Below are 11,417 nucleotides of genomic sequence, written 5' to 3'. Positions count from 1 at the left end.
TGAAATCAGAAGATGTAGCAGATGAGACATGTTTACTTGGTTGGTATAACACTCAGGTGGAGATGTCTGGCAGGTGGTTGGAGATGCAGGTCAGACATTTGAAAGAGAAATCAGAGACAGAGATCTCTATTAGGAGTCATCTACATAGACGTGATCATTAAAGCCATGAGAGGGAATGAAATTGGCATGGGAGTCTACTTATGTCATTCCCATGCTCAAGAAAATTTAGTGGCTCCCTATTGCCACTGGGATGGGATATAGACTCCTTCAATTAGCATTTAACACTCTCCACAATATGACTCCAACCTGCTTTAGTAGATTTGTATTACTCCCCTCATGTGTTCCTCCTGTCAATCAAACTGGATGGTCAACTTGTTCCCTGAACTTTATATTCCATCTCCAAACTCTGGGCATCTACACCTCCATCCCTTAAATGAACTCCCTCTGTGACTTCTCAAAATCCTTATCTTTCTTTTTTTTTTAACATGGAAGGAAACATTTATTAATTATATTATGTACTAAGTACTATGTTAAGGACCTTATAAATATCTCATTTAATCCTCACAACAATCCTGGGATGTAGGTGTTAATATTATCTTCATTTTACAGTTGATGCAGACAGAGGTGAAGTGACTTGTCCAGGGTCACATAGCTAAATTTGAACCCAGATTTTCTTGATTCCAGGGCCAGAATTCTATCCAGGGGGCCACCTGTTGTTTTTCAGTCATCTCAATCATGTCTTAATGACCCCTTTTGGGGTCTAAGATACTGGACTGCCATTCTCCAGCTCATTTTACAGGTGAGGAAATTGAGGCAAACAGGGTTTATCTTTCTTTAAGGTTCAGTTCAGGTGTCACCTTCCCAAATCCCCTAAGTAACAGGATGCTCACTCTTCTCCAATCACCTCATATTTCTTTTTCTTTCTCCAGGTTATATCTCCCCCAGAAGGATGTCAGCATCCCAAAAGTCAGGCTTCTTTTATTTTGGGTTTTGCCTCTTCAGTGACTGGCACAGTGGCTGGCTTGTAGCTGCCCACTTAGCTAGTTGCAAAATGATTATTTATTTTACATTGATTTCTCTGTGTATATGTCAAATCCCCTCAGGAGAATGTAAGCTCCTTGAGGTCAGGACTTTCATTGTTGTCTTTCCATTCTTTGCCTAGCACAGAGTTCTGAACACTGGAAAATGTTTGAATAATTGAATTGAAGGGAAAGTGAATAGAGAGAAATGAAAAGGAGGCTGAGAATTGGTGATTGTCTTTCGTTCTTGATGAACACCAAAATGACATTACTATTCTAGCGTCCAGTTACCGTGTGTCTGACTGTGGCTGATCAGAACTATACGAGCTTGGGGTGGATTCCCTAAATTTGAACATCCTGCATTTCTTTTGAACTGTTTCAATTCTGCTTCGCTCATAGAGCACAGCACCTTCTCTGTTGAGGATAGAGCCTTGGTGAATGTCCACAATAAAGGGCTGGGAAGAGAATGCAGAGCCCAGGGAGGACAGAGTAGCCAGTATGACACGTGTGATTACCAGTGTCAGTTGCCATCTAGAGGTCAAGCTAAAGAACTGAAAGACACCTTGAGGGAGTTATTCCATCAGAGTGGTAGGGTAGAACCCTCATCCCAAAGGATTAGGGAGAGTGAGTGGTGAGGAACAGGCTTAGAAATGACAGTGAGAAAAGGGATGGAATGGTAGAGTACCAAGATGGGAAGGTCAAGGGAAGGTCTTTTTTTTCTTTTTAGGATTTGGGAACCCTGAACATGTTCTTAGGAAGATGGGAAGAAACCAGTGGCAAAAAAGAGACTGAAGATGTTGGAGAGAAATGGGGGATGATTGTTGCAGCAAGGACTAAGGTAAGGCAGGTGAAGATGGCACAAGAAGGGAGACCAGCTTTGAGAAATAATAGTTAGCTCTTCCTCCAAGACCGGAGGGAAGGAGCAAGCAATAGACCATGATGCTGAACAATATAGAGGAGGAGGAGAAGGGAGCCCTGATCACACAGTCTCACTCTTTTTAGTGACACAGTATTAGAATGGTGGGCTGCAGTTGGAGGATCAGATAGAAGAAGGAAGGTTTGGAATGGTTTCCAGTGGGCAGCCTAAAGGCATCATAGAGCAACCACAAAGACCCAACTGAACCTGGGTACTACCAATTTATGGTAGAAGAAATGGACTCCATCTTGTCTTCAGTGGTGCTCTGCAGCCGAGGGAGACAGGAGGGAGGGAAGTATAGTGAGGATGAGCCAAGACTGGAATAAAAAGAAAACATGGGGATGAGGGGATTCTAGGGTGTTAAATGTTGAATCACTGAAGTTGCAGACCATAGGACCTATCCTGGGAATGGAAGTGAATTAGACTACTAGGTGGTGTGGTAGAATACAACAGTGGGCCTGGAGCCAGGTACTCAGGAAGCCTTGGTTCAAACTCAGACATTGATCTTGGGCAGGTCATTTAACAGCTGTCTGCCTCAGTTTCCCCAACTGTAAAATGAGGAGAATTGATTCTGCATCAATTCAACTAAGTCTTCCTATATTTTTCTGAATTATTCACATTCGTCATTTCTTATAACAATATTCCATTATATTCATGGACCACAATTTGTCTAGTGGCCATTCCCCAGTCAATGGGTATCTGCTTTGATTCTACTTCTTTGTTAGCAATGAAAGTCTTGCCTCTATTCTTTAAAAGTAAAGATTCTGCCCCTGCTTCTTTTTTTCCATGACGTCTTGCCCTAAGCACAGTCTCCAAGTCTATGATCACCATGAAATAGTAGCAGCAGTCTACTTTTTGGGGGATGGTGACCAGACCTGTGATTTCATTAGGGGAGGGAACTCCTGGATGATGAAATTTTCTCCATCAGTGAAAATAGAATCTTCTCTGCAACTCAACCTTACTTGCTCAGAGCACTGAGAGTTTAAGTGATTTTCCCAGGGTCAAACAGCTAGTAAGAGGCAGGACTCGAACCTTGGTCTTCCTGGCTTCAAAGCCACCTATTTGCCCACTATGCCACACTGTCTCTCTGCTGCTTTAAACCAAGCCAAAACAAAGAGAAAATTTTTCTTCTTGGGAATTTTTATTATAGTACAAGATACAAAAAGTGTCTAAATTAACATGTGTGTGTGAAACATCTGATTGATGTATCCTAGTCCAAAAGAAAAAAATGCCAAAGTCTGTGTCTTAAATGAAACTGGAAAGATTACAACCACTCTTTGTAGCAATGATTCAGACTGGTTCAGATAACAAACAAAAACATAGTACTTTCCTGTAAAGAATATTGGGACTCACCATCTTGTCTCAGGGGAGACTGTGTGTTTGGAAACAATGAATCATCACCATCACCTAGTCCACAGCAACACAGGCACAGAAATCATGTCGGGCACTGGTAGGAAAGGCAAAGACTTTACCAAAACAAGCCTTTGATGGATTTCTGAAAGAGCTCATCAATAGCGATATTCTACCTCTGGAACATGTAACCCCGGCACTCATGTCCTGTGGGTTTCTCCCTTATTCGTATACTTAGTCTTGAGGCTTGAGATGCATTGTTTATAAAGAAATGATTCTCTAAGTGTAGTCACTGGTGGTCACCTCTAGGTGGCCCTTGGGGGTATTATTAATGTTTGAAGCATAATAATGTCTGCCTTTTTGTTTCTGACATGAATACATAATTTGCTTGTGATATTCAAACAAGAAATATCCTGGGACATTTGGTCATCTCGTATTGCTATGCATTTGCAAAAAGCCCACTGTGAAAACAAGCTGCTAATGCACCCACCAGCCTTTGTTACAGAGGATGAGGAAAGGGAGAAATTCTGTGATGATGAACACAATACAATCCCCTAAATTAAATCCACATATACTTTGCTACTCAGTGGCTTAATACAAAAGGGTGCCCACTTTTGCATTGGAAGGATGGTGAAAAATATGTTGAAAACAGGTATTAGGCTGATGAAATTAAGTACATCCATATGAGGAGATGACATGATTTTGTCAGGGCATGGAGGAATCAGTTCTCAAGGTATCTGAAAGAACAGAAAATGCCAAAGGTGTGGGAAAAAATCATGGAGCAAATAAAAGGTAACCAGGAGAATATCAATAACTACCTGCTGTCCTATCTCTACACAATTTTCATGAGCCCATGAAGCAAAAAGGTGACTGAGAGAATATTAGCACCTGCCTACTATCTTATCTCTACAAAAGTGTTTATGAGAATCATCTGTGCTTGGAGGGAGAGCTTTCTTGATGAGGGCATTAGAAGGGAACAGTAGGCTTTCATAAATAATATTAGCAAATATGGTTCAGGGATATGAAATGAATGAGACCAATGGTTTATATAGAATCCTCATACCTATATATCATGAATACTTCCTCCAAGAAAAAAAAGGTGCTTTTTTTCAAGAAAGGGGCTGTTTCATATGGTAAGTACCAAATGACATAACAAAAAATGGAACTGATTATATTTGAACAGACAAGAAATGACTTGTCGCTTACGTGGGAGCCATTCCGAGGTCAGTAGGATGATGAATCATCTGTTAGATCAAAGATTAAATTGTTATAAGACTAAAGGAAGAAATAGCAACAAATATATATTATAAAATTAAAACAGCTTTGGCTTAATCTATTCAAATGAACTGTTGATGCCCCCCACACACACAATGGGAAATGAACAAAAGAATGGACAGAGACCCAGATTATAATCATATAGCAAAGGAGAGAGGTTTTTCAGACAAGAGAAGCACAGATACAGAATATAAACTTGCTTGTAAAATTGTATGGCAAAGGATGGTGGAATATTATGAACCATATTACCTCATAAAACAGCAAGAAGCAGTAGAGGGGAAAAAATAGTTTAAAGAAAGCTTGGCTATAGGTCCAAACAAAGTCATCCCAGGGATTATTTAAGGAAGAAACTGGAAGGATAACAAATAGATGAAAAAATGGAAAAGATCTGTAAAAATGTTCATGGTAAACACTTTCTGCCAAGAAGGGCAGTGAGTCAATACTTTTGGTCTCTAAGTTCCAGATGTGCTGCGTGAGGAAGGGGAAATAGAACAAAAGAAAACAAAACTGGCAAAAAGAGCTCAATGAGGCCAAGATATAGAGAGGAAGTCCATGCTAGATTATGACTCGATTGTGAGAGAACTGAAGAATCAATTGTGGATATAACCAAAAGAGCAGAGGACACTAAAGATGTGGGAAAAAATCTCGGACCTCATTATTACTAAAAACAAGTGACCAAGAGAATATCAATAACTGTCTACTATCCTATCATTGTGAAATATGAGAATGACCTCAGAACAAATACTGAGGGCTTCTCTGATGAAGGTCTTAGAATAGAACAGGAGGGCCTCTGCAATGGATATCCAAGAGTAAACTAAATCTTTGCAATAAAATAATTGACTGAAAGGTATAAATAATACAAGATCCTACAGTCCATTTGGTTTTGTAGACATGACCTTAAAGTCTCCCTTCCAACAAGGTGTCTCCCATGGGTCTCTCAAAGTGATGCAAAATTCCTTAAAATATCTTGCAACATACCTAACTGTGTTTTGACTCTGGTTATTAATATCAACTGAGGCATAAAACAGGGAGATTTATGTTGAGCAAAGGTGGGTGCGATTATCAAGGATGGGATCCATTGCAGCGTCCAAATGCAAGAGGGAATTCCCTGTTGATGGTGAGATCCTCCATATGCTTTTGTTTTGATGAAAGTACATTTATTATATCAATCTCTATAATATTTCAGAGACTCCCATTTTCATTATCTACAATCATCCCTTCCACATTGTGGGGATTAGGGGTGTAGTGCCCCTGCAATCTGGAAAATCCTTGTAAAATGTTTTGGTTCTCCCTTTGTACCAGAGAAGAGGTCTGAGATTTTTGTTTTTCTTTTATGGGGTGTTTACCTTATTGTAAAATTTGGATTAAGTATTTGGTCACAGGCTCTGTGTCATCTGCTGGTCTTCATATGTCATCTGAAACTTCTACAAAATTCCCCCACAATTCCCATTTAATTTCTTATGGTGACCCATGATATATTGAAACCACAATGGGGAAAGTAGCAATGTGGAAGGGAAAACTGTACTCAGGAAAATCTAAGCTGAAAAAGAATGCCTTCTGTCCCTTGGAGTCCTATCTTTACCACTAATTTGCTATGTTCTCCTGGGTAAGTCACTACCCATCTCTGGATGTGACTGCCCACCTATAAAATAAGGCAGTTGGATAAGATAATTTCCAAGGTCCCTTCCCAATCTAATACCTTATGTTCTAACATTTTATGGCACAAGGTCCCATCCAGTTCTGAACAAAAGCTTTTTGTCCAGATTATGACATAAATCTAGATGGACCAACTATCCACCAATGTATATATATAATATGGGAGTCTATAAGCCACAGCATACAGGCCAAACCCAGCCTACCACCTGTTACTACACAATCCACAAGCTCAGAACAATTTTTATATTTTTCAGTGGTTGAAAAATGAAAAGAAGAATCCTATTTCGTGACACATGTCAATTATATGAAATTCCAATGACAATGTCTAAAAATAATTTTTTTATTGGAAAACAGCCACGCTTGTTTGTTTATGTATTGTCTCTGGTTGCTTTTGTGCTATAATGGCAGAGCTGAGTATTTGTGACAGGGACTGAGTGGAGCATTTTCATCTCTCATCACTTTGCACCATAATTATAGTCATACAGTTATAACTTGACAGCATTTCGAATGCCATATGTATCACCACACCATGACATTTTATTTCTTTTTTATTACCAGGGCATACCCATCATCTCAAAAAAAAAGAAAGAAAAGAAAAGCGAACTTTGAATATTTTGCTTTTTAGGCACCGTGGACTGTGGATTTTTTTTATTGAATTAGATGGCCAACCATCGTGTTTAGCATGCAATGACAATATCTGTACGCTAAAAGGATACCATATACTTTGACATTGCCATACTAAGCACTCATCACAATATTGCCAACTCACAGTAAAATCATGGTCAGAAAAACAAGAAAATCCAAAATGGAATATCTCATCACAGCAGAATTTCTGCACAAAAATAAATAATGAAAATGAGGCTATACCTAAAGGAAGTTTTTGAGTGGCTCATTTGTTAACCAAGCAAGGAAAACCATTTATTGATGGTGAGTTAATTAAATTGTGTTTGATTGTGGCAACCAAAGAAATATGTCTAGGGAGACTTGTTTAAGACTATTAGCCTTTCAGCTCAATTAAAATCATACACTTGTGGATTGATATCAGTATTTGGCAGTACCTATCTGTGTGGAAAGACATTTTCAAAAATTGACTATGTAGAATCTCATTACAGATGGCATTAACAGATGAATGTTTGCAATGAATAGGGATGATAGGGAACACTAACTTTGAACCCCAATTAAATGAAATGTTATCTCCCCCAAAAGAATTCCATTCTTCTCGTTAGTAAACCTCTATTACAAAAGGTACTCTATTATTTTTATTATATTTCTAATCTTTTCAAAAAAATTTGTGGAAATTTGTTTCCTCCTTTGCTACATAAAAACCTACAAAATAACCCCAGGGGCAGCTAGGTGGTGCAGCAGTGGATAGAGACCCAGGCCTGGAGTTAGGAAAACCTGAGTTCAAATCTGGCCTCAGACCCTTACTAGCTGTGCGACCCTGGACAAGTCACTTAACCCTGTTTGCCTCAGTTTCCTCATCTGTAAAATGAGCTGAAGAAGGAAATGGCAAACCAGTCTAGTATCTTTGCCAAGAAAACTCCAAATGGGGTCACAAAGAATTGGACATGACTGAAATGAATGAATGACAACAAGCAAAATAGCCCTGATACTATCTTTTGGTCCACAAAGTCAAAACTATTTACTCTCTGGCCCTGTACAGTATTAGACAATTGAACAATGACCTGGGCCCAGAATTAAACAGGAGGAAGAGAAAGGGCTGGATCACCTTTGAGGAATGTTAAAGTTCTCTTGATGATCTCAAGCTTCCCCCAAAACAAAGGCTCTTCCTCTTAAGACCAGGATTCTTCTGGTTGCAGAAGAATTACACGATTAGGAATCATGGAATACTGCTGTCTCCAAAGAATCAGAGTTGAGGATCAGCCAAAGAATAATAGAAAGGTGTGTGATCGTTAGTAGGCTTCAACACACCACAAGAAAGGAATGATTTGGGAAAATTGGTGTAAGTGGTGTAAAAGAAACATGATTTAAAAAAACCCATTGCCTTATCATGCAGTGAGAGGAAGGGATAAGCATTGGCCAGCTTTCATTGATGTCTGTGCAATGGGAACAGAATCTGAGGAAGATCTCAGTATGCTGAGTGGGGCCCCTATGGTGGATTCGTAGGGAGAAATGGACAAGTCACACTACATGGGGAGTCTTGAATGTATTACAATCATTATCACATCCATGAGATCACAGATTTATTTGGGTTCTGGAGTGCCTTTCTGATGCTATTCTCTGGCTGAGTCATGGAAGACCATAGTCTCTGAAGAGTTAAAATTAAGCACATCCAAAGGGAAATGGAGAGGTGAGACTCACAGTAGCCATGAACAGGTTGCAATACATTGTAATGAGGCACTGCAGATATGTATGTGGCTTAAAGGGTATAATCAGAGAAATGGATGGTCATAAAAGATGGGTTGGTTATATGGTAAAAACAATAGTCAGCCTGTATACTACCCACATGTGTACCTGGTACCCACTGGCTACCAGGGCTCCCCTTCCCCATTCTGCTTTGTGGATTAGCCTAGTATCAGTGGTGGGGAATCTGGGGCCTTGAGACCATATGTGGCCTTCTAGGTCCTCAGGTGTGGCCTTTTGAATGAGTCCAAATCTTACAGAACAAGTCCTTTTATTAAGGGGATTTGTTCTGTAAAGCGTGGATTTAGTCGAAGGGCCACACTTGAGGACCTAGAGGGCCACAGGTAGCCTTGAGGCCACAGGTTCCCCACCCTGGGCTAGTTTATTTCCTGAATGGGAATGAATGCTGCTGCACCTCATTGAATAGTTTTTCTATGCTTTGGCTAAGTAAACCTCTTTTATCCACTGTTGAATTACCTTCAAATGTCTCATTTGGTTCTAACATCAAATCTAAACTAACCAGGGACCAACCTGAGTCAGACCTGCCCATTACACCATGCAATATCAGGAAAAAAACAACTAAAGAAAGGCTCCCAGTACATTCAGTGAAAACCTGTGGTGTAGTCACAAGAAGGTATGGTCGAGAATCATGGAACATCAACATGCACAGGTCAGTTACGATCTATCGAGTTTGAGGGAGAATATTGATGAAATCACAGAATCATCTATCAAAATATTTAAATAAATCGTCATCTTACTGGTATCACATCAAAAGTAATGCTAGACTTCTAATTATTTGGAATAGTGAGAGAGGATTGGGTTTTTCCCCATGGCAAAAGGAAGCCCACAGATCAAGTGAACTCCAGCATTCTTATATTCACGTTTCCCTACTTGTCCTTGTTTTCATCTTCTGTGTATATCTTAAGAACACCACCAAACCTGAGTTTTCTGGTGAGTTTCCTGTGCATCCCATTTCAGGTTCATCAGACAATTCTGATTTTTCCCCTTCATTGGGGTTGTTTTCCTTTGTGTCCTTAGAATTCCTTTCTTGAGAGTTTCCTATCCATCCTGAGCTAACTTCCCTGGGAAATTTTTAGTCATAGGGATCCTGACTCTTCTTCCTTTGAACCCCTTGAGAAATCTTCTCTTCAAATCTCAGATCCATATCCCAATCTTCCTCTGCTTCTCTATTGCATACTCTAGAAGGGAGGGGTTCTCTTCCCTCCCAGGCCCAGCAACCAATTCATCACTGTTAAGGAGAATTAGAACCCCTTGGTTGATTTCTCCATCTCTTAAAAGGAGGAAATTCTCATTCAGGAAAAATTTTTAAAAGTAATTACTTGCTTTGTTTTTGGTAGAAATAGGAGCGTAGATTCAGAACTGGAAGGAACCTTGGGGACTACCTCATGAGCCACACCCATCCCAATTTACAGCGGAGAAAACTAAGGCTGAAACAGATTAAATAAATGACTTTCCCAGGATCAAACAGCTAATTAGTTTCAAAGTTGGGGGGAAGGAAGGAAGGAAGGAGAGATTGGCAGAGAGAGGGAGGGAGAGAGGGAGAGAGAGGAAAGGAGAAGAGGAGAGGAGAGGAGAGAGAGCGAGACAGAGATAGACAGCAAAAGAGAGAGACATTCAAAGAGACAGAGAGAGCAATTCTAGCAGCAGATGTGTGGATAGTTCAATTATCATGGCTTTGTGCCAGGCTTGTGACTTATTTCCAGACCTCATCATCTAGTTCTTCTGTCTTTCCAGGTGGTCAGTAGCATACTCTGATGACAAAATTGCTTCTGTTTATCCCTTCATTGATTTTAACCCAAATACCCTCTACCATACTATTTTTAAAGGCTCATTTTATTATCTATGATCCTTTGGGTGGGTAGGGATGAACTCCCGTACTTTTTCTTTGAGGAGAGAACAGCCGATATTTTGAACATAAATATGTCCCTTGGTTGACCCAGAAATACAAACATTACATATTCAGTGTCTTTTAAAAGATCATAAAGAATTTTATTTTTTCTTTTAAGAAATTAATTTTTATTTATTTATCTTAAACATTCTTTTATTTTAAAATTTTGAGTTCCAAATTCTCTCTCTCCCTCCCTTCCACCACCTCCCCTCCACTGAGAAGACAAACAATATTATATCAATTATATATGTGAAATCATGAAACATATTTCCATATCAGCCATAGTCGTTAAAAGCAAGAAGAGAAAAATGTACTTCAATTTGCACTCAGAGTTTGTCACTTCTCTCTCAGGAGGTGAATAGCACTTTTTCATCATGAGTCCTTTGGAATTGTCTTGGATCATGGTGTTGATCAGAGCAGCTAAGCCTCACAATTGATCATCATTATAACATTGCTATTACTATACACAATGACCTTCTCACTTTATTCTGCTTCAGTTCATAAAGGTCTTGCCAGGTTTTTCTCAGACCAACCACCTGGTCATTTCCCACAGCACAATAGCACTCCATCACAATCCACATTTTCCCAATCTATTTCTTTGCTTTGAGATTTGTTAAAATTGGGCTTTGCTCACCAGGGAGTCTGAAGGCACTATCCCAAGCTTCAAACTTTTTGTGCTGCTTTTTTTCAGAGCTAGTTCTGGGGGTCTGCAAGTTTTTGGTGCTTCGAAGGTTGTGTGATCTGGGGAGAGGTATGGTCACTGCCCTCCTAGTCTGCAAGCTGGTCTTTACTCAGGAAGTCCCTGGTCCCCTGCAGCAACAAGGATTAGTGTTCTTCTTGGGCCAGGAACTGTGACCAGGGCCCCTGTTCCCTTGTGACCAATCACAAGCACTCCTTTCCACTTTGGAACCGTGACCCAGACCTGCTT

Source organism: Petaurus breviceps, unplaced genomic scaffold (genome assembly GCF_028583685.1).
Source record: "Petaurus breviceps papuanus isolate PSGF00001 unplaced genomic scaffold, PetGlider_PUasm1.0 400, whole genome shotgun sequence".
Classification (NCBI taxonomy): domain Eukaryota; kingdom Metazoa; phylum Chordata; class Mammalia; order Diprotodontia; family Petauridae; genus Petaurus; species Petaurus breviceps.
This window is presented reverse-complemented; position numbering follows the sequence as displayed.